This window comes from Ziziphus jujuba, chromosome 2, assembly GCF_031755915.1.
Source record: "Ziziphus jujuba cultivar Dongzao chromosome 2, ASM3175591v1".
Taxonomy (NCBI): Eukaryota; Viridiplantae; Streptophyta; class Magnoliopsida; order Rosales; family Rhamnaceae; genus Ziziphus; species Ziziphus jujuba.
In genome coordinates this window covers 19,793,667-19,809,530 of record NC_083380.1, presented here as the reverse complement: position 1 = coordinate 19,809,530, position 15,864 = coordinate 19,793,667, and the positions used below count along the sequence as shown (strand labels likewise).

Below are 15,864 nucleotides of genomic sequence, written 5' to 3'. Positions count from 1 at the left end.
CCTTATATCCATTCTTTAGCATCACCATGTCGGGTGCGATCATACCAGCACTAATGCACCGGATCCCATCAGAACTTCGAAGTTAAGCGTGCTTGGGCGAGAGTAGTACTAGGATCGGTGACCTCCTGGGAAGTCCTCGTGTTGCACCCCTTTTTTTTTTCCTCTCTTTCCCCGTGCCTTTCACCCTCGGAGTTTCCCTTTTGTCCCGGCCCGACCGAGGGAACTCGCTCGGTGGGCCGGTGCATCGATGCCGCTGCCCGGATCACGCCGAACGCATGCGGACCTACTGCGCTGCTTCTTTTCCTTATATCCATTCTTTAGCATCACCATGTCCGGTGCGATCATACCAGCACTAATGCATCGGATCCCATCAGAAATACGAAGTTAAGCGTGCTTGGCCGAGAGTAGTACTAGGATGGGTGACCTCCTGTGAAGTCCTCGTGTTGCACCCCTTTTTTTTTTCCTCTCTTTCCCCGTGCCTTTCACCCTCGGAGTTTCTCTTTTCTCCCGGCCCGACCGAGGGAACTCGCTCGGTGGGCCGGTGCATCGATGCTGCAGCCCAGATCGCGCCGAACGCATGCGGACCTGCTGCGCTGCTTCTTTTCCCTATATCCATTTTTTAGCATCACCATGTCGGGTGCGATCATACCAGCACTAATGCACTGGGTCCCATCAGAACTTCGAAGTTAAGAGTGCTTGGGCGAGAGTAGTACTAAGATGGGTGACCTCCTGGGAAGTCCTCGTGTTGCACCCCTTTTTTTTTTTCCTCTCTTTCCCTGTGCCTTTGACCCTCGGAGTTTCCCTTTTCTCCCGGCCCGACCGAGGGAACTCGCTCGGTGGGCCGGTGCATCGATGCAGCCATCCGGATCGCGCCGAACGCATGCGGACCTGCTGCGCTGCTTCTTTTCCTTATATCCATTATTTAGCTTCACCATGTCGGGTGCGATCATGCCAGAACTAATGCACCGGATCCCATCAGAACTCCGAAGTTAAGCGTGCTTGGGCGAGAGTAGTACAAGGATGGGTGACCTCCTGGGAAGTCCTCGGGTTGCACCCCTTTTTTTTTCCTCTCTTTCCCCGCGCCTTTCACCCTCGGAGTTTCCCTTTTCTCGCGGCCCGACCGAGGGAACTCGCTAGGTGGGCCGGTGCATCGATGCCGCTGCCCGGATCGCGCCGAACGCATGCGGACATGCTGCGCTGCTTCTTTTCCTTATATCCATTCTGTAGCATCACCATGTGGGGTGCGATCATACCAGCACTAATGCACCGGATCCCATCAGAACTTCGAAGTTAGGCGTGCTTGGGCGAGAGTAGTACTAGGATGGGTGACCTCCTGGGAAGTCCTCGTGTTGCACCCTTTTTTTTTTTTCCTCTCCTTCCCCGCGCCTTTCAACCTCGGAGTTTCCCTTTTCTCCCGGCCCGACCGAGGGAACACGCTCGGTGGGCCGGTGCATCGATGCCGCTGCCCGGATCGCGCCGAACGCATGCGGACCTGCTGCGCTGCTTCTTTTCCTTATATCCATTCTTTAGCATCACCATGTCGGGTGCGATCATACCAGCACTAATGCACCGGATCCCATCAGAACTTCGAAGTTAAGCGTGCTTGGGCGAGAGTAGTACTAGGATCGGTGACCTCCTGGGAAGTCCTCGTGTTGCACCCTTTTTTTTTTTCCTCTCTTTCGCTGCGCCTTTTACCCTCGGAGTTTCCCTTTTCTCCGGGCCCGACCGAGGGAACTCGCTCGGTGTGCCGGTGCATCGATGCCGCTGCCCGGATCGCGCCGAACGCATGCGGAGCTGCTGCGCTGCTTCTTTTCCTTATATCCATTCTTTAGCATCGCCATGTTGGGTGCGATCAGACCAGAACTAATGCACCGGATCCCATCAGAACTTCGAAGTTAAGCGTGCTTGGGCGAGAGTAGTACTAGGATGGGTGACCTCCTGGGAAGTCCTCGTGTTGCACCCTTTTTTTTTTTCCTCTCTTTCGCTGCGCCTTTTACCCTCGGAGTTTCCCTTTTCTCCGGGCCCGACCGAGGGAACTCGCTCGGTGTGCCGGTGCATCGATGCCGCTGCCCGGATCGCGCCGAACGCATGCGGACCTGCTGCGCTGCTTCTTTTCCTTATATCCATTCTTTAGCATCGCCATGTCGGGTGCGATCAGACCAGAACTAATGCACCGGATCCCATCAGAACTTCGAAGTTAAGCGTGCTTGGGCGAGAGTAGTACTAGGATCGGTGACCTCCTGGGAAGTCCTCGTGTTGCACCCTTTTTTTTTTTCCTCTCTTTCGCTGCGCCTTTTACCCTCGGAGTTTCCCTTTTCTCCGGGCCCGACCGAGGGAACTCGCTCGGTGTGCCGGTGCATCGATGCCGCTGCCCGGATCGCGCCGAACGCCTGCGGACCTGCTGCGCTGCTTCTTTTCCTTATATCCATTCTTTAGCATCACCATATCGGGTGCGATCAGACCAGAACTAATGCACCGGATCCCATCAGAACTTCGAAGCTCAGCGTGCTTGGGCGAGAGTAGTACTAGGATGGGTGACCTCCTGGGAAGTCCTCGTGTTGCACCCTTTTTTTTTTTCCTCTCTTTCGCTGCGCCTTTTACCCTCGGAGTTTCCCTTTTCTCCGGGCCCGACCGAGGGAACTCGCTCGGTGTGCCGGTGCATCGATGCCGCTGCCCGGATCGCGCCGAACGCATGCGGAGCTGCTGCGCTGCTTCTTTTCCTTATATCCATTCTTTAGCATCGCCATGTCGGGTGCGATCAGACCAGAACTAATGCACCGGATCCCATCAGAACTTCGAAGTTAAGCGTGCTTGGGCGAGAGTAGTACTAGGATGGGTGACCTCCTGGGAAGTCCTCGTGTTGCACCCTTTTTTCTTTTCCTCTATTTCGCTGCGCCTTTCACCCTCGGAGTTTCCCTTTTCTCCCGGCCCCACCGACGGAACTCGCTCGGTGTCCCGGTGCATCGATGCCGCTGCCCGGATCGCGCCGAACGCATGCGGAGCTGCTGCGCTGCTTCTTTTCCTTATATCCATTCTTTAGCATCACCATGTCGGGTGCGATCAGACCAGAACTAATGCACCGGATCCCATCAGAACTTCGAAGCTCAGCGTGCTTGGGCGAGAGTAGTACTAGGATGGGTGACCTCCTGGGAAGTCCTCGTGTTGCACCCTTTTTTTTTTTCCTCTCTTTCGCTGCGCCTTTTACCCTCGGAGTTTCCCTTTTCTCCGGGCCCGACCGAGGGAACTCGCTCGGTGTGTCGGTGCATCGATGCCGCTGCCCGGATCGCGCCGAACGCATGCGGAGCTGCTGCGCTGCTTCTTTTCCTTATATCCATTCTTTAGCATCACCATGTCGGTTGCGATCAGACCAGAACTAATGCACCGGATCCCATCAGAACTTCGAAGTTAAGCGTGCTTGGGCGAGAGTAGTACTAGGATGGGTGACCTCCTGGGAAGTCCTCGTGTTGCACCCTTTTTTCTTTTCCTCTATTTCGCTGCGCCTTTCACCCTCGGAGTTTCCCTTTTCTCCCGGCCCCACCGACGGAACTCGCTCGGTGTCCCGGTGCATCGATGCCGCTGCCCGGATCGCGCCGAACGCATGCGGAGCTGCTGCGCTGCTTCTTTTCCTTATATCCATTCTTTAGCATCACCATGTCGGGTGCGATCATACTAGCACTAATGCACCGGATCCCATCAGAACTTCGAAGTTAAGCGTGCTTGGGCGAGAGTAGTACTAGGATGGGTGACCTCCTGGGAAGTCCTCGTGTTGCACCCTTTTTTTTTTTCCTCTCTTTCGCTGCGCCTTTTACCCTCGGAGTTTCCCTTTTCTCCGGGCCCGACCGAGGGAACTCGCTCGGTGTGTCGGTGCATCGATGCCGCTGCCCGGATCGCGCCGAACGCATGCGGAGCTGCTGCGCTGCTTCTTTTCCTTATATCCATTCTTTAGCATCACCATGTCGGGTGCGATCATACTAGCACTAATGCACCGGATCCCATCAGAACTTCGAAGTTAAGCGTGCTTGGGCGAGAGTAGTACTAGGATGGGTGACCTCCTGGGAAGTCCTCGTGTTGCACCCTTTTTTTTTCTCCTCTCTTTCGCCGCGCCTTTCACCCTCGGAGTTTCCCTTTTCTCCCGGCCCGACCGAGGGAACTCGGTCGGTGGGCCGGTGCATCGATGCCGCTGCCCGGATCACGCCGAACGCATGCGGACCTACTGCGCTGCTTCTTTTCCTTATCTCCATTCTTTAGCATCACCATGTCTGGTGCGATCATACTAGCACTAATGCACCGGATCCCATCAGAACTTCGAAGTAAAGCGTGCTTGGGCGAGAGTAGTACTAGGATGGGTGACCTCCTGGGAAGTCCTCGTGTTGCACCCTTTTTTTTTCTCCTCTCTTTCGCCGCGCCTTTCACCCTCGGAGTTTCCCTTTTCTCCCGGCCCGACCGAGGGAACTCGCTCGGTGTGCCGGTGCATCGATGCCGCTGCCCGGATCGCGCCGAACGCATGCGGACCTGCTGCGCTGCTTCTTCTCCTTATATCCATTCTTTAGCTTCACCATGTCGGGTGCGATCACACCAGCACTAATGCACCGGATCCCATCAGAACTTCGAAGTTAAGCGTGCTTGGGCGAGAGTAGTACTAGGATGGGTGACCTCCTGGGAAGTCCTCGTGTTGCACCCTTTTTTCTTTTCCTCTATTTCGCTGCGCCTTTCACCCTCGGAGTTTCCCTTTTCTCCCGGCCCCACCGACGGAACTCGCTCGGTGTGCCGGTGCATCGATGCCGCTGCCCGGATCGCGCCGAACGCATGCGGAGCTGCTGCGCTGCTTCTTTTCCTTATATCCATTCTTTAGCATCACCATGTCGGGTGCGATCAGACCAGAACTAATGCACCGGATCCCATCAGAACTTCGAAGCTCAGCGTGCTTGGGCGAGAGTAGTACTAGGATGGGTGACCTCCTGGGAAGTCCTCGTGTTGCACCCCTTTTTTTTTTTCCTCTCTTTCGCCGCGCCTTTCACCCTCGGAGTTTCCCTTTTCTCCCGGCCCGACCGAGGGAACTCACTCGGTCTGCCGGTGCATCGATGCCGCTGCCCGGATCACGCCGAACGCATGCGGAGCTGCTGCGCTGCTTCTTTTCCTTATATCCATTCTTTAGCATCACCATGTCGGGTGCGATCATACTAGCACTAATGCACCGGATCCCATCAGAACTTCGAAGTTAAGCGTGCTTGGGCGAGAGTAGTACTAGGATGGGTGACCTCCTAGGAAGTCCTCGTGTTGCACCCTTTTTTTTTTTCCTCTCTTTCGCCGCGCCTTTCACCCTCGGAGTTTCCCTTTTCTCCCGGCCCGACCGAGGGAACTCGGTCGGTGGGCCGGTGCATCGATGCCGCTGCCCGGATCACGCCGAACGCATGCGGACCTACTGCGCTGCTTCTTTTCCTTATATCCATTCTTTAGCATCACCATGTCGGGTGCGATCATACTAGCACTAATGCACCGGATCCCATTAGAACTTCAAAGTTAAGCGTGCTTGGGCGAGAGTAGTACTAGGATGGGTGACCTCCTGGGAAGTCCTCGTGTTGCACCTTTTTTTTTTTCCTCTCTTTCCCCGCGCCTTTCACCCTCGGAGTTTCCCTTTTCTCGCGGCCCGACCGAGGGAACTCGCTAGGTGGGCCGGTGCATCGATGCCGCTGCCCGGATCGCGCCGAACGCATGCGGACATGCTGCGCTGCTTCTTTTCCTTATATCCATTCTGTAGCATCACCATGTGGGGTGCGATCATACCAGCACTAATGCACCGGATCCCATCAGAACTTCGAAGTTAGGCGTGCTTGGGCGAGAGTAGTACTAGGATGGGTGACCTCCTGGGAAGTCCTCGTGTTGCACCCTTTTTTTTTTTTCCTCTCCTTCCCCGCGCCTTTCAACCTCGGAGTTTCCCTTTTCTCCCGGCCCGACCGAGGGAACACGCTCGGTGGGCCGGTGCATCGATGCCGCTGCCCGGATCGCGCCGAACGCATGCGGACCTGCTGCGCTGCTTCTTTTCCTTATATCCATTCTTTAGCATCACCATGTCGGGTGCGATCATACCAGCACTAATGCACCGGATCCCATCAGAACTTCGAAGTTAAGCGTGCTTGGGCGAGAGTAGTACTAGGATCGGTGACCTCCTGGGAAGTCCTCGTGTTGCACCCTTTTTTTTTTTCCTCTCTTTCGCTGCGCCTTTTACCCTCGGAGTTTCCCTTTTCTCCGGGCCCGACCGAGGGAACTCGCTCGGTGTGCCGGTGCATCGATGCCGCTGCCCGGATCGCGCCGAACGCATGCGGAGCTGCTGCGCTGCTTCTTTTCCTTATATCCATTCTTTAGCATCGCCATGTTGGGTGCGATCAGACCAGAACTAATGCACCGGATCCCATCAGAACTTCGAAGTTAAGCGTGCTTGGGCGAGAGTAGTACTAGGATGGGTGACCTCCTGGGAAGTCCTCGTGTTGCACCCTTTTTTTTTTTCCTCTCTTTCGCTGCGCCTTTTACCCTCGGAGTTTCCCTTTTCTCCGGGCCCGACCGAGGGAACTCGCTCGGTGTGCCGGTGCATCGATGCCGCTGCCCGGATCGCGCCGAACGCATGCGGACCTGCTGCGCTGCTTCTTTTCCTTATATCCATTCTTTAGCATCGCCATGTCGGGTGCGATCAGACCAGAACTAATGCACCGGATCCCATCAGAACTTCGAAGTTAAGCGTGCTTGGGCGAGAGTAGTACTAGGATCGGTGACCTCCTGGGAAGTCCTCGTGTTGCACCCTTTTTTTTTTTCCTCTCTTTCGCTGCGCCTTTTACCCTCGGAGTTTCCCTTTTCTCCGGGCCCGACCGAGGGAACTCGCTCGGTGTGCCGGTGCATCGATGCCGCTGCCCGGATCGCGCCGAACGCCTGCGGACCTGCTGCGCTGCTTCTTTTCCTTATATCCATTCTTTAGCATCACCATATCGGGTGCGATCAGACCAGAACTAATGCACCGGATCCCATCAGAACTTCGAAGCTCAGCGTGCTTGGGCGAGAGTAGTACTAGGATGGGTGACCTCCTGGGAAGTCCTCGTGTTGCACCCTTTTTTTTTTTCCTCTCTTTCGCTGCGCCTTTTACCCTCGGAGTTTCCCTTTTCTCCGGGCCCGACCGAGGGAACTCGCTCGGTGTGCCGGTGCATCGATGCCGCTGCCCGGATCGCGCCGAACGCATGCGGAGCTGCTGCGCTGCTTCTTTTCCTTATATCCATTCTTTAGCATCGCCATGTCGGGTGCGATCAGACCAGAACTAATGCACCGGATCCCATCAGAACTTCGAAGTTAAGCGTGCTTGGGCGAGAGTAGTACTAGGATGGGTGACCTCCTGGGAAGTCCTCGTGTTGCACCCTTTTTTCTTTTCCTCTATTTCGCTGCGCCTTTCACCCTCGGAGTTTCCCTTTTCTCCCGGCCCCACCGACGGAACTCGCTCGGTGTCCCGGTGCATCGATGCCGCTGCCCGGATCGCGCCGAACGCATGCGGAGCTGCTGCGCTGCTTCTTTTCCTTATATCCATTCTTTAGCATCACCATGTCGGGTGCGATCAGACCAGAACTAATGCACCGGATCCCATCAGAACTTCGAAGTTAAGCGTGCTTGGGCGAGAGTAGTACTAGGATGGGTGACCTCCTGGGAAGTCCTCGTGTTGCACCCTTTTTTCTTTTCCTCTATTTCGCTGCGCCTTTCACCCTCGGAGTTTCCCTTTTCTCCCGGCCCCACCGACGGAACTCGCTCGGTGTCCCGGTGCATCGATGCCGCTGCCCGGATCGCGCCGAACGCATGCGGAGCTGCTGCGCTGCTTCTTTTCCTTATATCCATTCTTTAGCATCACCATGTCGGTTGCGATCAGACCAGAACTAATGCACCGGATCCCATCAGAACTTCGAAGTTAAGCGTGCTTGGGCGAGAGTAGTACTAGGATGGGTGACCTCCTGGGAAGTCCTCGTGTTGCACCCTTTTTTCTTTTCCTCTATTTCGCTGCGCCTTTCACCCTCGGAGTTTCCCTTTTCTCCCGGCCCCACCGACGGAACTCGCTCGGTGTCCCGGTGCATCGATGCCGCTGCCCGGATCGCGCCGAACGCATGCGGAGCTGCTGCGCTGCTTCTTTTCCTTATATCCATTCTTTAGCATCACCATGTCGGGTGCGATCATACTAGCACTAATGCACCGGATCCCATCAGAACTTCGAAGTTAAGCGTGCTTGGGCGAGAGTAGTACTAGGATGGGTGACCTCCTGGGAAGTCCTCGTGTTGCACCCTTTTTTTTTTTCCTCTCTTTCGCTGCGCCTTTTACCCTCGGAGTTTCCCTTTTCTCCGGGCCCGACCGAGGGAACTCGCTCGGTGTGTCGGTGCATCGATGCCGCTGCCCGGATCGCGCCGAACGCATGCGGAGCTGCTGCGCTGCTTCTTTTCCTTATATCCATTCTTTAGCATCACCATGTCGGGTGCGATCATACTAGCACTAATGCACCGGATCCCATCAGAACTTCGAAGTTAAGCGTGCTTGGGCGAGAGTAGTACTAGGATGGGTGACCTCCTGGGAAGTCCTCGTGTTGCACCCTTTTTTTTTCTCCTCTCTTTCGCCGCGCCTTTCACCCTCGGAGTTTCCCTTTTCTCCCGGCCCGACCGAGGGAACTCGGTCGGTGGGCCGGTGCATCGATGCCGCTGCCCGGATCACGCCGAACGCATGCGGACCTACTGCGCTGCTTCTTTTCCTTATCTCCATTCTTTAGCATCACCATGTCTGGTGCGATCATACTAGCACTAATGCACCGGATCCCATCAGAACTTCGAAGTAAAGCGTGCTTGGGCGAGAGTAGTACTAGGATGGGTGACCTCCTGGGAAGTCCTCGTGTTGCACCCTTTTTTTTTCTCCTCTCTTTCGCCGCGCCTTTCACCCTCGGAGTTTCCCTTTTCTCCCGGCCCGACCGAGGGAACTCGCTCGGTGTGCCGGTGCATCGATGCCGCTGCCCGGATCGCGCCGAACGCATGCGGACCTGCTGCGCTGCTTCTTCTCCTTATATCCATTCTTTAGCTTCACCATGTCGGGTGCGATCACACCAGCACTAATGCACCGGATCCCATCAGAACTTCGAAGTTAAGCGTGCTTGGGCGAGAGTAGTACTAGGATGGGTGACCTCCTGGGAAGTCCTCGTGTTGCACCCTTTTTTCTTTTCCTCTATTTCGCTGCGCCTTTCACCCTCGGAGTTTCCCTTTTCTCCCGGCCCCACCGACGGAACTCGCTCGGTGTGCCGGTGCATCGATGCCGCTGCCCGGATCGCGCCGAACGCATGCGGAGCTGCTGCGCTGCTTCTTTTCCTTATATCCATTCTTTAGCATCACCATGTCGGGTGCGATCAGACCAGAACTAATGCACCGGATCCCATCAGAACTTCGAAGCTCAGCGTGCTTGGGCGAGAGTAGTACTAGGATGGGTGACCTCCTGGGAAGTCCTCGTGTTGCACCCCTTTTTTTTTTTCCTCTCTTTCGCCGCGCCTTTCACCCTCGGAGTTTCCCTTTTCTCCCGGCCCGACCGAGGGAACTCACTCGGTCTGCCGGTGCATCGATGCCGCTGCCCGGATCACGCCGAACGCATGCGGAGCTGCTGCGCTGCTTCTTTTCCTTATATCCATTCTTTAGCATCACCATGTCGGGTGCGATCATACTAGCACTAATGCACCGGATCCCATCAGAACTTCGAAGTTAAGCGTGCTTGGGCGAGAGTAGTACTAGGATGGGTGACCTCCTAGGAAGTCCTCGTGTTGCACCCTTTTTTTTTTTCCTCTCTTTCGCCGCGCCTTTCACCCTCGGAGTTTCCCTTTTCTCCCGGCCCGACCGAGGGAACTCGGTCGGTGGGCCGGTGCATCGATGCCGCTGCCCGGATCACGCCGAACGCATGCGGACCTACTGCGCTGCTTCTTTTCCTTATATCCATTCTTTAGCATCACCATGTCGGGTGCGATCATACTAGCACTAATGCACCGGATCCCATTAGAACTTCAAAGTTAAGCGTGCTTGGGCGAGAGTAGTACTAGGATGGGTGACCTCCTGGGAAGTCCTCGTGTTGCACCCTTTTTTTTTCTCCTCTCTTTCGCCGCGCCTTTCACCCTCGGAGTTTCCCTTTTCTCCCGGCCCGACCGAGGGAACTCGCTCGGTGTGCCGGTGCATCGATGCCGCTGCCCGGATCGCGCCGAACGCATGCGGACCTGCTGCGCTGCTTCTTTTCCTTATATCCATTCTTTAGCATCACCATGTCGGGTGCGATCATACCAGCACTAATGCACCGGATCCCATCAGAACTTCGAAGTTAAGCGTGCTTGGGTGAGAGTAGTACTAGGATCGGTGACCTCCTGGGAAGTCCTCGTGTTGCACCCCTTTTTTTTTTCCTCTCTTTCGCCGCGCCTTTCACCCTCGGAGTTTCCCTTTTCTCCCGGCCCGACCGAGGGAACTCACTCGGTCTGCCGGTGCATCGATGCCGCTGCCCGGATCACGCCGAACGCATGCGGAGCTGTTGCGCTGCTTCTTTTCCTTATATCCATTCTTTAGTATCACCATGTCGGTTGCGATCATACCAGCACTAAATCACCGGATCCCATCAGAACTCCGATGTTAAGCGTGCTTGGGCGAGAGTAGTACTAGGATTGGTGACCTCCTGGGAAGTCCTCGTGTTGCACCCCTTTTTTTTTTTCCTCTCTTTCCCCGTGCCTTTCACCCTCGGAGTTTCCCTTTTGTCCCGGCCCGACCGAGGGAACTCGCTCGGTGGGCCGGTGCATCGATGCCGCTGCCCGGATCACGCCGAACGCATGCGGACCTACTGCGCTGCTTCTTTTCCTTATATCCATTCTTTAGCATCACCATGTCCGGTGCGATCATACCAGCACTAATGCATCGGATCCCATCAGAAATACGAAGTTAAGCGTGCTTGGCCGAGAGTAGTACTAGGATGGGTGACCTCCTGTGAAGTCCTCGTGTTGCACCCCTTTTTTTTTTCCTCTCTTTCCCCGTGCCTTTCACCCTCGGAGTTTCTCTTTTCTCCCGGCCCGACCGAGGGAACTCGCTCGGTGGGCCGGTGCATCGATGCTGCAGCCCAGATCGCGCCGAACGCATGCGGACCTGCTGCGCTGCTTCTTTTCCCTATATCCATTTTTTAGCATCACCATGTCGGGTGCGATCATACCAGCACTAATGCACTGGGTCCCATCAGAACTTCGAAGTTAAGAGTGCTTGGGCGAGAGTAGTACTAAGATGGGTGACCTCCTGGGAAGTCCTCGTGTTGCACCCCTTTTTTTTTTTCCTCTCTTTCCCTGTGCCTTTGACCCTCGGAGTTTCCCTTTTCTCCCGGCCCGACCGAGGGAACTCGCTCGGTGGGCCGGTGCATCGATGCAGCCATCCGGATCGCGCCGAACGCATGCGGACCTGCTGCGCTGCTTCTTTTCCTTATATCCATTATTTAGCTTCACCATGTCGGGTGCGATCATGCCAGAACTAATGCACCGGATCCCATCAGAACTCCGAAGTTAAGCGTGCTTGGGCGAGAGTAGTACAAGGATGGGTGACCTCCTGGGAAGTCCTCGGGTTGCACCCCTTTTTTTTTCCTCTCTTTCCCCGCGCCTTTCACCCTCGGAGTTTCCCTTTTCTCGCGGCCCGACCGAGGGAACTCGCTAGGTGGGCCGGTGCATCGATGCCGCTGCCCGGATCGCGCCGAACGCATGCGGACATGCTGCGCTGCTTCTTTTCCTTATATCCATTCTGTAGCATCACCATGTGGGGTGCGATCATACCAGCACTAATGCACCGGATCCCATCAGAACTTCGAAGTTAGGCGTGCTTGGGCGAGAGTAGTACTAGGATGGGTGACCTCCTGGGAAGTCCTCGTGTTGCACCCTTTTTTTTTCTCCTCTCTTTCGCCGCGCCTTTCACCCTCGGAGTTTCCCTTTTCTCCCGGCCCGACCGAGGGAACTCGGTCGGTGGGCCGGTGCATCGATGCCGCTGCCCGGATCACGCCGAACGCATGCGGACCTACTGCGCTGCTTCTTTTCCTTATCTCCATTCTTTAGCATCACCATGTCTGGTGCGATCATACTAGCACTAATGCACCGGATCCCATCAGAACTTCGAAGTAAAGCGTGCTTGGGCGAGAGTAGTACTAGGATGGGTGACCTCCTGGGAAGTCCTCGTGTTGCACCCTTTTTTTTTCTCCTCTCTTTCGCCGCGCCTTTCACCCTCGGAGTTTCCCTTTTCTCCCGGCCCGACCGAGGGAACTCGCTCGGTGTGCCGGTGCATCGATGCCGCTGCCCGGATCGCGCCGAACGCATGCGGACCTGCTGCGCTGCTTCTTCTCCTTATATCCATTCTTTAGCTTCACCATGTCGGGTGCGATCACACCAGCACTAATGCACCGGATCCCATCAGAACTTCGAAGTTAAGCGTGCTTGGGCGAGAGTAGTACTAGGATGGGTGACCTCCTGGGAAGTCCTCGTGTTGCACCCTTTTTTCTTTTCCTCTATTTCGCTGCGCCTTTCACCCTCGGAGTTTCCCTTTTCTCCCGGCCCCACCGACGGAACTCGCTCGGTGTGCCGGTGCATCGATGCCGCTGCCCGGATCGCGCCGAACGCATGCGGAGCTGCTGCGCTGCTTCTTTTCCTTATATCCATTCTTTAGCATCACCATGTCGGGTGCGATCAGACCAGAACTAATGCACCGGATCCCATCAGAACTTCGAAGCTCAGCGTGCTTGGGCGAGAGTAGTACTAGGATGGGTGACCTCCTGGGAAGTCCTCGTGTTGCACCCCTTTTTTTTTTTCCTCTCTTTCGCCGCGCCTTTCACCCTCGGAGTTTCCCTTTTCTCCCGGCCCGACCGAGGGAACTCACTCGGTCTGCCGGTGCATCGATGCCGCTGCCCGGATCACGCCGAACGCATGCGGAGCTGCTGCGCTGCTTCTTTTCCTTATATCCATTCTTTAGCATCACCATGTCGGGTGCGATCATACTAGCACTAATGCACCGGATCCCATCAGAACTTCGAAGTTAAGCGTGCTTGGGCGAGAGTAGTACTAGGATGGGTGACCTCCTAGGAAGTCCTCGTGTTGCACCCTTTTTTTTTTTCCTCTCTTTCGCCGCGCCTTTCACCCTCGGAGTTTCCCTTTTCTCCCGGCCCGACCGAGGGAACTCGGTCGGTGGGCCGGTGCATCGATGCCGCTGCCCGGATCACGCCGAACGCATGCGGACCTACTGCGCTGCTTCTTTTCCTTATATCCATTCTTTAGCATCACCATGTCGGGTGCGATCATACTAGCACTAATGCACCGGATCCCATTAGAACTTCCAAGTTAAGCGTGCTTGGGCGAGAGTAGTACTAGGATGGGTGACCTCCTGGGAAGTCCTCGTGTTGCACCCTTTTTTTTTCTCCTCTCTTTCGCCGCGCCTTTCACCCTCGGAGTTTCCCTTTTCTCCCGGCCCGACCGAGGGAACTCGCTCGGTGTGCCGGTGCATCGATGCCGCTGCCCGGATCGCGCCGAACGCATGCGGACCTGCTGCGCTGCTTCTTTTCCTTATATCCATTCTTTAGCATCACCATGTCGGGTGCGATCATACCAGCACTAATGCACCGGATCCCATCAGAACTTCGAAGTTAAGCGTGCTTGGGTGAGAGTAGTACTAGGATCGGTGACCTCCTGGGAAGTCCTCGTGTTGCACCCCTTTTTTTTTTCCTCTCTTTCGCCGCGCCTTTCACCCTCGGAGTTTCCCTTTTCTCCCGGCCCGACCGAGGGAACTCACTCGGTCTGCCGGTGCATCGATGCCGCTGCCCGGATCACGCCGAACGCATGCGGAGCTGTTGCGCTGCTTCTTTTCCTTATATCCATTCTTTAGTATCACCATGTCGGTTGCGATCATACCAGCACTAAATCACCGGATCCCATCAGAACTCCGATGTTAAGCGTGCTTGGGCGAGAGTAGTACTAGGATTGGTGACCTCCTGGGAAGTCCTCGTGTTGCACCCCTTTTTTTTTTTCCTCTCTTTCCCCGTGCCTTTCACCCTCGGAGTTTCCCTTTTGTCCCGGCCCAACCGAGGGAACTCGCTCGGTGGGCCGGTGCATCGATGCCGCTGCCCGGATCACGCCGAACGCATGCGGACCTACTGCGCTGCTTCTTTTCCTTATATCCATTCTTTAGCATCACCATGTCCGGTGCGATCATACCAGCACTAATGCATCGGATCCCATCAGAAATACGAAGTTAAGCGTGCTTGGCCGAGAGTAGTACTAGGATGGGTGACCTCCTGTGAAGTCCTCGTGTTGCACCCCTTTTTTTTTTCCTCTCTTTCCCCGTGCCTTTCACCCTCGGAGTTTCTCTTTTCTCCCGGCCCGACCGAGGGAACTCGCTCGGTGGGCCGGTGCATCGATGCTGCAGCCCAGATCGCGCCGAACGCATGCGGACCTGCTGCGCTGCTTCTTTTCCCTATATCCATTTTTTAGCATCACCATGTCGGGTGCGATCATACCAGCACTAATGCACTGGGTCCCATCAGAACTTCGAAGTTAAGAGTGCTTGGGCGAGAGTAGTACTAAGATGGGTGACCTCCTGGGAAGTCCTCGTGTTGCACCCCTTTTTTTTTTTCCTCTCTTTCCCTGTGCCTTTGACCCTCGGAGTTTCCCTTTTCTCCCGGCCCGACCGAGGGAACTCGCTCGGTGGGCCGGTGCATCGATGCAGCCATCCGGATCGCGCCGAACGCATGCGGACCTGCTGCGCTGCTTCTTTTCCTTATATCCATTATTTAGCTTCACCATGTCGGGTGCGATCATGCCAGAACTAATGCACCGGATCCCATCAGAACTCCGAAGTTAAGCGTGCTTGGGCGAGAGTAGTACAAGGATGGGTGACCTCCTGGGAAGTCCTCGGGTTGCACCCCTTTTTTTTTCCTCTCTTTCCCCGCGCCTTTCACCCTCGGAGTTTCCCTTTTCTCGCGGCCCGACCGAGGGAACTCGCTAGGTGGGCCGGTGCATCGATGCCGCTGCCCGGATCGCGCCGAACGCATGCGGACATGCTGCGCTGCTTCTTTTCCTTATATCCATTCTGTAGCATCACCATGTGGGGTGCGATCATACCAGCACTAATGCACCGGATCCCATCAGAACTTCGAAGTTAGGCGTGCTTGGGCGAGAGTAGTACTAGGATGGGTGACCTCCTGGGAAGTCCTCGTGTTGCACCCTTTTTTTTTTTTCCTCTCCTTCCCCGCGCCTTTCAACCTCGGAGTTTCCCTTTTCTCCCGGCCCGACCGAGGGAACACGCTCGGTGGGCCGGTGCATCGATGCCGCTGCCCGGATCGCGCCGAACGCATGCGGACCTGCTGCGCTGCTTCTTTTCCTTATATCCATTCTTTAGCATCACCATGTCGGGTGCGATCATACCAGCACTAATGCACCGGATCCCATCAGAACTTCGAAGTTAAGCGTGCTTGGGCGAGAGTAGTACTAGGATCGGTGACCTCCTGGGAAGTCCTCGTGTTGCACCCTTTTTTTTTTTCCTCTCTTTCGCTGCGCCTTTTACCCTCGGAGTTTCCCTTTTCTCCGGGCCCGACCGAGGGAACTCGCTCGGTGTGCCGGTGCATCGATGCCGCTGCCCGGATCGCGCCGAACGCATGCGGAGCTGCTGCGCTGCTTCTTTTCCTTATATCCATTCTTTAGCATCGCCATGTCGGGTGCGATCAGACCAGAACTAATGCACCGGATCCCATCAGAACTTCGAAGTTAAGCGTGCTTGGGCGAGAGTAGTACTAGGATCGGTGACCTCCTGGGAAGTCCTCGTGTTGCACCCTTTT

General features: G+C 55.8%; 53 non-coding genes across 53 annotated transcripts; all 53 read left to right on the top strand.

Moving 5' to 3' along the window:
- Positions 1-31: 31 nt before the first annotated feature.
- LOC132802152 (5S ribosomal RNA) lies at positions 32-150 on the top strand. Its single transcript, XR_009637276.1, has one exon. It is a non-coding gene; the product is annotated as a 5S ribosomal RNA (ribosomal RNA).
- A 183-nt stretch (positions 151-333) lies between these two features.
- LOC132802681 (5S ribosomal RNA) lies at positions 334-452 on the top strand. The gene has a single exon (XR_009637808.1). It is a non-coding gene; the product is annotated as a 5S ribosomal RNA (ribosomal RNA).
- A 183-nt stretch (positions 453-635) lies between these two features.
- On the top strand, positions 636-754 carry LOC132802089 (5S ribosomal RNA). The gene has a single exon (XR_009637210.1). It is a non-coding gene; the product is annotated as a 5S ribosomal RNA (ribosomal RNA).
- A 184-nt stretch (positions 755-938) lies between these two features.
- Positions 939-1,057, top strand: LOC132802393 (5S ribosomal RNA). The gene has a single exon (XR_009637517.1). It is a non-coding gene; the product is annotated as a 5S ribosomal RNA (ribosomal RNA).
- A 182-nt stretch (positions 1,058-1,239) lies between these two features.
- On the top strand, positions 1,240-1,358 carry LOC132802103 (5S ribosomal RNA). Its single transcript, XR_009637224.1, has one exon. It is a non-coding gene; the product is annotated as a 5S ribosomal RNA (ribosomal RNA).
- Positions 1,359-1,542: 184 nt separating this feature from the next.
- On the top strand, positions 1,543-1,661 carry LOC132802206 (5S ribosomal RNA). The gene has a single exon (XR_009637329.1). It is a non-coding gene; the product is annotated as a 5S ribosomal RNA (ribosomal RNA).
- Positions 1,662-1,844: 183 nt separating this feature from the next.
- Positions 1,845-1,963, top strand: LOC132802263 (5S ribosomal RNA). Its single transcript, XR_009637387.1, has one exon. It is a non-coding gene; the product is annotated as a 5S ribosomal RNA (ribosomal RNA).
- Positions 1,964-2,146: 183 nt separating this feature from the next.
- Positions 2,147-2,265, top strand: LOC132802593 (5S ribosomal RNA). Its single transcript, XR_009637720.1, has one exon. It is a non-coding gene; the product is annotated as a 5S ribosomal RNA (ribosomal RNA).
- A 183-nt stretch (positions 2,266-2,448) lies between these two features.
- On the top strand, positions 2,449-2,567 carry LOC132802564 (5S ribosomal RNA). Its single transcript, XR_009637691.1, has one exon. It is a non-coding gene; the product is annotated as a 5S ribosomal RNA (ribosomal RNA).
- A 183-nt stretch (positions 2,568-2,750) lies between these two features.
- Positions 2,751-2,869, top strand: LOC132802262 (5S ribosomal RNA). Its single transcript, XR_009637386.1, has one exon. It is a non-coding gene; the product is annotated as a 5S ribosomal RNA (ribosomal RNA).
- A 183-nt stretch (positions 2,870-3,052) lies between these two features.
- Positions 3,053-3,171, top strand: LOC132802563 (5S ribosomal RNA). The gene has a single exon (XR_009637690.1). It is a non-coding gene; the product is annotated as a 5S ribosomal RNA (ribosomal RNA).
- Positions 3,172-3,354: 183 nt separating this feature from the next.
- Positions 3,355-3,473, top strand: LOC132802440 (5S ribosomal RNA). The gene has a single exon (XR_009637564.1). It is a non-coding gene; the product is annotated as a 5S ribosomal RNA (ribosomal RNA).
- A 183-nt stretch (positions 3,474-3,656) lies between these two features.
- On the top strand, positions 3,657-3,775 carry LOC132801965 (5S ribosomal RNA). The gene has a single exon (XR_009637086.1). It is a non-coding gene; the product is annotated as a 5S ribosomal RNA (ribosomal RNA).
- A 183-nt stretch (positions 3,776-3,958) lies between these two features.
- On the top strand, positions 3,959-4,077 carry LOC132801963 (5S ribosomal RNA). Its single transcript, XR_009637084.1, has one exon. It is a non-coding gene; the product is annotated as a 5S ribosomal RNA (ribosomal RNA).
- Positions 4,078-4,260: 183 nt separating this feature from the next.
- Positions 4,261-4,379, top strand: LOC132802280 (5S ribosomal RNA). Its single transcript, XR_009637404.1, has one exon. It is a non-coding gene; the product is annotated as a 5S ribosomal RNA (ribosomal RNA).
- Positions 4,380-4,562: 183 nt separating this feature from the next.
- On the top strand, positions 4,563-4,681 carry LOC132801950 (5S ribosomal RNA). The gene has a single exon (XR_009637071.1). It is a non-coding gene; the product is annotated as a 5S ribosomal RNA (ribosomal RNA).
- Positions 4,682-4,864: 183 nt separating this feature from the next.
- LOC132802549 (5S ribosomal RNA) lies at positions 4,865-4,983 on the top strand. Its single transcript, XR_009637676.1, has one exon. It is a non-coding gene; the product is annotated as a 5S ribosomal RNA (ribosomal RNA).
- Positions 4,984-5,167: 184 nt separating this feature from the next.
- Positions 5,168-5,286, top strand: LOC132802112 (5S ribosomal RNA). Its single transcript, XR_009637233.1, has one exon. It is a non-coding gene; the product is annotated as a 5S ribosomal RNA (ribosomal RNA).
- A 183-nt stretch (positions 5,287-5,469) lies between these two features.
- LOC132802315 (5S ribosomal RNA) lies at positions 5,470-5,588 on the top strand. Its single transcript, XR_009637439.1, has one exon. It is a non-coding gene; the product is annotated as a 5S ribosomal RNA (ribosomal RNA).
- Positions 5,589-5,770: 182 nt separating this feature from the next.
- On the top strand, positions 5,771-5,889 carry LOC132802102 (5S ribosomal RNA). The gene has a single exon (XR_009637223.1). It is a non-coding gene; the product is annotated as a 5S ribosomal RNA (ribosomal RNA).
- A 184-nt stretch (positions 5,890-6,073) lies between these two features.
- On the top strand, positions 6,074-6,192 carry LOC132802205 (5S ribosomal RNA). Its single transcript, XR_009637328.1, has one exon. It is a non-coding gene; the product is annotated as a 5S ribosomal RNA (ribosomal RNA).
- Positions 6,193-6,375: 183 nt separating this feature from the next.
- On the top strand, positions 6,376-6,494 carry LOC132802261 (5S ribosomal RNA). Its single transcript, XR_009637385.1, has one exon. It is a non-coding gene; the product is annotated as a 5S ribosomal RNA (ribosomal RNA).
- A 183-nt stretch (positions 6,495-6,677) lies between these two features.
- On the top strand, positions 6,678-6,796 carry LOC132802592 (5S ribosomal RNA). The gene has a single exon (XR_009637719.1). It is a non-coding gene; the product is annotated as a 5S ribosomal RNA (ribosomal RNA).
- A 183-nt stretch (positions 6,797-6,979) lies between these two features.
- LOC132802562 (5S ribosomal RNA) lies at positions 6,980-7,098 on the top strand. The gene has a single exon (XR_009637689.1). It is a non-coding gene; the product is annotated as a 5S ribosomal RNA (ribosomal RNA).
- A 183-nt stretch (positions 7,099-7,281) lies between these two features.
- Positions 7,282-7,400, top strand: LOC132802260 (5S ribosomal RNA). Its single transcript, XR_009637384.1, has one exon. It is a non-coding gene; the product is annotated as a 5S ribosomal RNA (ribosomal RNA).
- A 183-nt stretch (positions 7,401-7,583) lies between these two features.
- On the top strand, positions 7,584-7,702 carry LOC132802259 (5S ribosomal RNA). The gene has a single exon (XR_009637383.1). It is a non-coding gene; the product is annotated as a 5S ribosomal RNA (ribosomal RNA).
- A 183-nt stretch (positions 7,703-7,885) lies between these two features.
- Positions 7,886-8,004, top strand: LOC132802439 (5S ribosomal RNA). The gene has a single exon (XR_009637563.1). It is a non-coding gene; the product is annotated as a 5S ribosomal RNA (ribosomal RNA).
- Positions 8,005-8,187: 183 nt separating this feature from the next.
- LOC132801962 (5S ribosomal RNA) lies at positions 8,188-8,306 on the top strand. The gene has a single exon (XR_009637083.1). It is a non-coding gene; the product is annotated as a 5S ribosomal RNA (ribosomal RNA).
- A 183-nt stretch (positions 8,307-8,489) lies between these two features.
- On the top strand, positions 8,490-8,608 carry LOC132801961 (5S ribosomal RNA). The gene has a single exon (XR_009637082.1). It is a non-coding gene; the product is annotated as a 5S ribosomal RNA (ribosomal RNA).
- A 183-nt stretch (positions 8,609-8,791) lies between these two features.
- Positions 8,792-8,910, top strand: LOC132802279 (5S ribosomal RNA). The gene has a single exon (XR_009637403.1). It is a non-coding gene; the product is annotated as a 5S ribosomal RNA (ribosomal RNA).
- Positions 8,911-9,093: 183 nt separating this feature from the next.
- On the top strand, positions 9,094-9,212 carry LOC132801949 (5S ribosomal RNA). Its single transcript, XR_009637070.1, has one exon. It is a non-coding gene; the product is annotated as a 5S ribosomal RNA (ribosomal RNA).
- A 183-nt stretch (positions 9,213-9,395) lies between these two features.
- LOC132802548 (5S ribosomal RNA) lies at positions 9,396-9,514 on the top strand. The gene has a single exon (XR_009637675.1). It is a non-coding gene; the product is annotated as a 5S ribosomal RNA (ribosomal RNA).
- A 184-nt stretch (positions 9,515-9,698) lies between these two features.
- LOC132802111 (5S ribosomal RNA) lies at positions 9,699-9,817 on the top strand. The gene has a single exon (XR_009637232.1). It is a non-coding gene; the product is annotated as a 5S ribosomal RNA (ribosomal RNA).
- Positions 9,818-10,000: 183 nt separating this feature from the next.
- Positions 10,001-10,119, top strand: LOC132802184 (5S ribosomal RNA). Its single transcript, XR_009637307.1, has one exon. It is a non-coding gene; the product is annotated as a 5S ribosomal RNA (ribosomal RNA).
- Positions 10,120-10,302: 183 nt separating this feature from the next.
- On the top strand, positions 10,303-10,421 carry LOC132802413 (5S ribosomal RNA). The gene has a single exon (XR_009637537.1). It is a non-coding gene; the product is annotated as a 5S ribosomal RNA (ribosomal RNA).
- A 183-nt stretch (positions 10,422-10,604) lies between these two features.
- LOC132802421 (5S ribosomal RNA) lies at positions 10,605-10,723 on the top strand. The gene has a single exon (XR_009637545.1). It is a non-coding gene; the product is annotated as a 5S ribosomal RNA (ribosomal RNA).
- A 184-nt stretch (positions 10,724-10,907) lies between these two features.
- On the top strand, positions 10,908-11,026 carry LOC132802680 (5S ribosomal RNA). Its single transcript, XR_009637807.1, has one exon. It is a non-coding gene; the product is annotated as a 5S ribosomal RNA (ribosomal RNA).
- A 183-nt stretch (positions 11,027-11,209) lies between these two features.
- On the top strand, positions 11,210-11,328 carry LOC132802088 (5S ribosomal RNA). Its single transcript, XR_009637209.1, has one exon. It is a non-coding gene; the product is annotated as a 5S ribosomal RNA (ribosomal RNA).
- Positions 11,329-11,512: 184 nt separating this feature from the next.
- Positions 11,513-11,631, top strand: LOC132802392 (5S ribosomal RNA). Its single transcript, XR_009637516.1, has one exon. It is a non-coding gene; the product is annotated as a 5S ribosomal RNA (ribosomal RNA).
- A 182-nt stretch (positions 11,632-11,813) lies between these two features.
- LOC132802101 (5S ribosomal RNA) lies at positions 11,814-11,932 on the top strand. The gene has a single exon (XR_009637222.1). It is a non-coding gene; the product is annotated as a 5S ribosomal RNA (ribosomal RNA).
- Positions 11,933-12,115: 183 nt separating this feature from the next.
- On the top strand, positions 12,116-12,234 carry LOC132802278 (5S ribosomal RNA). Its single transcript, XR_009637402.1, has one exon. It is a non-coding gene; the product is annotated as a 5S ribosomal RNA (ribosomal RNA).
- Positions 12,235-12,417: 183 nt separating this feature from the next.
- LOC132801948 (5S ribosomal RNA) lies at positions 12,418-12,536 on the top strand. Its single transcript, XR_009637069.1, has one exon. It is a non-coding gene; the product is annotated as a 5S ribosomal RNA (ribosomal RNA).
- Positions 12,537-12,719: 183 nt separating this feature from the next.
- LOC132802547 (5S ribosomal RNA) lies at positions 12,720-12,838 on the top strand. The gene has a single exon (XR_009637674.1). It is a non-coding gene; the product is annotated as a 5S ribosomal RNA (ribosomal RNA).
- A 184-nt stretch (positions 12,839-13,022) lies between these two features.
- LOC132802110 (5S ribosomal RNA) lies at positions 13,023-13,141 on the top strand. The gene has a single exon (XR_009637231.1). It is a non-coding gene; the product is annotated as a 5S ribosomal RNA (ribosomal RNA).
- A 183-nt stretch (positions 13,142-13,324) lies between these two features.
- Positions 13,325-13,443, top strand: LOC132802326 (5S ribosomal RNA). Its single transcript, XR_009637450.1, has one exon. It is a non-coding gene; the product is annotated as a 5S ribosomal RNA (ribosomal RNA).
- A 183-nt stretch (positions 13,444-13,626) lies between these two features.
- On the top strand, positions 13,627-13,745 carry LOC132802412 (5S ribosomal RNA). Its single transcript, XR_009637536.1, has one exon. It is a non-coding gene; the product is annotated as a 5S ribosomal RNA (ribosomal RNA).
- A 183-nt stretch (positions 13,746-13,928) lies between these two features.
- LOC132802419 (5S ribosomal RNA) lies at positions 13,929-14,047 on the top strand. The gene has a single exon (XR_009637543.1). It is a non-coding gene; the product is annotated as a 5S ribosomal RNA (ribosomal RNA).
- A 184-nt stretch (positions 14,048-14,231) lies between these two features.
- LOC132802679 (5S ribosomal RNA) lies at positions 14,232-14,350 on the top strand. The gene has a single exon (XR_009637806.1). It is a non-coding gene; the product is annotated as a 5S ribosomal RNA (ribosomal RNA).
- Positions 14,351-14,533: 183 nt separating this feature from the next.
- LOC132802087 (5S ribosomal RNA) lies at positions 14,534-14,652 on the top strand. Its single transcript, XR_009637208.1, has one exon. It is a non-coding gene; the product is annotated as a 5S ribosomal RNA (ribosomal RNA).
- A 184-nt stretch (positions 14,653-14,836) lies between these two features.
- On the top strand, positions 14,837-14,955 carry LOC132802391 (5S ribosomal RNA). Its single transcript, XR_009637515.1, has one exon. It is a non-coding gene; the product is annotated as a 5S ribosomal RNA (ribosomal RNA).
- Positions 14,956-15,137: 182 nt separating this feature from the next.
- On the top strand, positions 15,138-15,256 carry LOC132802100 (5S ribosomal RNA). Its single transcript, XR_009637221.1, has one exon. It is a non-coding gene; the product is annotated as a 5S ribosomal RNA (ribosomal RNA).
- Positions 15,257-15,440: 184 nt separating this feature from the next.
- LOC132802204 (5S ribosomal RNA) lies at positions 15,441-15,559 on the top strand. The gene has a single exon (XR_009637327.1). It is a non-coding gene; the product is annotated as a 5S ribosomal RNA (ribosomal RNA).
- A 183-nt stretch (positions 15,560-15,742) lies between these two features.
- Positions 15,743-15,861, top strand: LOC132802591 (5S ribosomal RNA). Its single transcript, XR_009637718.1, has one exon. It is a non-coding gene; the product is annotated as a 5S ribosomal RNA (ribosomal RNA).
- The last annotated feature ends 3 nt before the right edge of the window (positions 15,862-15,864 follow it).